The sequence below is a fragment of the Benincasa hispida genome, chromosome 9 (assembly GCF_009727055.1).
Source record: "Benincasa hispida cultivar B227 chromosome 9, ASM972705v1, whole genome shotgun sequence".
Classification (NCBI taxonomy): Eukaryota; Viridiplantae; Streptophyta; class Magnoliopsida; order Cucurbitales; family Cucurbitaceae; genus Benincasa; species Benincasa hispida.
Genome location: NC_052357.1, coordinates 64094043 through 64097739, shown reverse-complemented (window position 1 = coordinate 64097739; position 3697 = coordinate 64094043).

The window sequence follows — 3697 nt, the reverse complement described above, 5'->3', positions numbered from 1 at the left end:
GTTCGAACGTGATAAATTGGCTTAATTATCATATAATTAACCAATTAATTAATAATAAATATAATCATATTATATTTTTAACCTATAGTTTAATATCACATATCTACTATAGTATTATATCCTCTACTTGATATAAATCATATTTATATCTAATTTCCTCTAAAATAATGTATCTCATGCATTTAGCCAATTATATCATATATAATTAACCAGTCAAATTATATCATATATAATCGAACTTCCTCTTGTCAATTTGAACATTTCAAATTAACCTAAACACTGGTTCTCAATTTTATCCAAGCTACCCAAGGGTCCTAATGGACTTGTGGCTTGAAGCTCCAATGGTCCATGAATAGCTGACTAAACTCTTTAACCACGAGATCCACCATCTGTTATCTGTTAGGCATTCCACTAAAGACCAACAGTTGAACTCTTCTTACCACAGATATATTTATGTGTCCATCGGATATAACCAATCATGAGTACGACGACCTTTCACAGATGCTCGTAAGTACAGTTGGGCCAAATTACCTTTTTGCCCCTGTAGTTACATCTCACTCATTAAGTACCACTAATTCCTCTAATGAACAATACAACATAGTCCAACTATGTGTGAACACCTCTCGGGCCAAGAGAAGGTGTGTGGCGCCACATCATTCAAGTCCTGGAATCAGCCCTTAATAGAGCTATATATCTACTTACCCCTGCCTCGGGGAAGGAGTGAATTCCATCTCGTGTAGCTGAATTCCCAATTCCCAAATTAGACAAATCCCCAAAATAGTAGGTTTAAATTAGCGACCTGACCACTCACGCCCATACAAATCAAAGGAATGCCCTCAATGGCAGGAGTTCCCAACTCACTCAGGATTGAGGTAATGTTACCTATGGTCATCCTAGAGAAGTGAAGTCTCTGTCATGAACATTGTTATATAACGAGACGTTAACACTTCGTGGTCAGGTCTTATACAAACTTTTTGTATAGGACACCCACGCTGGCATGTCCCCAACACGAATGATCAGGACCAAACCATCTGTGACTAGTCACAACACTTGTGACCATTCCACAAAGCAGGCTGCATCTGTAGCGTTACCAAGATAAGGTTTCCCTCATATATCCATATACTACAAACCATTTTGGTTATCACTCAAGACGTGATCCACTTGTATGTCACCACATATATGCTTGAGTCACATGCAGATAACGAGGGATTTTATTTTTATTGGTTTGTGGTAAAGCAAATAAAACAAGTAATTGAGCAAAAAACAAGATGTGAAGTAAATATCATATATTATACAACACAAGTGTCCGTACAAACTGTTTACAAACTACAGGACACGAGACTTTAGGGCATGAACCCCAATAGTGGAATGGTCGCAAGTGTTGTAACTTGCCAAGATGGTCTGATCCTGATCATTCGTGTTGGGTACATGCGAGCGGGGGCATCCTATACAAAAAGTTTGTATAAGACCTGACCACGAAGTGTTAACGTCTCGTTATATAACACCGTTCATGACAAAGAATTCACTTCAATAGGATGACCACAGGTAACACGACCTTAATCCTGAGTGAGTTGGGAACTTCTGCCATTGAGGGTGGTTTGATCTGTATGGGAGCGAATGGCCAGGTCGCCGATTCAAACCAACCATTTTAGGGATTCGTCTAATTTTGGAGCTGGGAATCCAGCTACACAAGATGGAATTCACTCCTTCCCCGAGGCAGGGGTAAGTATATAGATAGCTCCTTTAAGGGCTGATTCTAGGGCTTGAACGATGTGGCGCCACACACCTTCTCTTGGCCCGAGAGGTGTTCACACATAGTTGGACTATGTTATATCGTTCATTAGAGGAATTAGTGGTACTTAATGAGTGAGATGTAACTACAGGGGCAAAACGATAAATTGGCCCAGGTGTACTTATGAGCATCTATGAAGGGTCATCGTACTCATGATTGGTTATATCTGATGGACATAGAAAAATATCTGTGGTAAGAAGAGTTCAGCTGTTGGTTTTTAGTGGAATGCCTGAGTTAACAGATGGTGGATCTTGTGGTTAAATAGTTTAGTCAGCTATTCACGGACCGTTAGAGCTTCGAGCCACAGGTCCATTAGGTACCCTGGGTAGCTAGGATAAAGTCGAGAATCAGTGTTTGAGTCAGTTTTAAATGTATAAATTGACAAGAGGGAGTTCGATTATATATGATATAATTGGACTGGTTAATTATATATGATATAATTCACTAAATGTATGATATACATTATTTTATAGGAAATTTGATATAAATATGATTTATATCAAATATAGGAGAAATTACTATAGTAGATATGTGATATCAAACTATAGGGTAATAATATAATATTATTATATTTATTAATTATATGATAATTGATCTAAAATTTCTCTTGAACGTGCGTTAATGGGAGCAGTCGCTTCGGTTATGGTAACCGAAGAATAAAATGAAAATTAGTTTCATATTACAAAGGTTCGAAAAAATTGGCATCGGTGTGGAATCGTAAACGATCGCATAGTCAAGAGCCTATACGATAATCGCTCTGCACCTAACCGATTGCACACCTCGCACCTAAATGATCACACACTAGTCCCTAAATGATCGCTGGGCTTTCCTAAACGATTGTCCACCTTTTACTAAACGATCATTTAGTAAAACCTACACGATCGTGTAGCTTCTTCTAAACGATAATCACTTAGCTATACGATAACTTCCTTTTCTCTCCCACTTGCTTATCGTCTACACAATTTGTTCTTTTTCCTACCTCTACTAAACTCACCAAAGACCACACTTTGGATTCTCACTCCGATAATACTAATAGCTCTTTTTTAGTGGTGTCGTCCCCGTTGTGTTCACTTATTTGTGACTGATCGTGCTGCTGCAGTCAACGCATTTGCTGGGCGATGGAGTACAGGTAGAGGTTCTTCCGCTGCATCTGAGTTCCAAATCTTGAAGAGCATCTTCAACTGGTATGAGAACTCTTTCCTTGTATTTTTATTGTTCAAAGCATGCCTTAATTAGTTTTAATTTGCATAACTGTATGTTAGAATGTATATGTTGTATTTCGGTCACGGTGAAATCGGAAAGATCCGAATGCGCTCATGGATGCTCTTCGTTAAGAGTTCTTTCAATTGGTATCAGAGCCAGGTTCTGATACTCCAAATTTCATTGATGCAATGAATTAAATATACATTATTGGTGGGTGCATGCCTACTATGTTCAATTGTTAAATTACTATGGATGTGCGGATCAATGAATGTTTTTCGTGGATGTTAGCCTCGATTTGATTTAATTCTTTTACATTTGCGGTTGTTTGTAAAGCCCCCTGCGTTTTTTGGCATTAATAATCGTTATCGAGTATATAATTCAAAGTATGTTTGAGTCTTTAGTCGTTCGTGAAGAAGTTCGTAGCAAGCATTGCAGTTCTTCGAGGAAGGAGACGATTAAGGGTTGATCGCATCGTGTAGACGATGGGTAAGCGATCGCTGAGTATTGGGTCGTGTAGACGATGGGATACTCACGTATCATTTAACACGTGCACACACTAGACAATCGTTTAGCTCAACAAGCTTCATCGCTTAGTAACTGACTAAACAATTGCTTAATAACGCAAGGTAAATCGTTTACCTATTGCCGCGTTAAGCGATCGCATAGACGATCAAGCTTCGCAGCCTCGTTGTTGTCTATGCG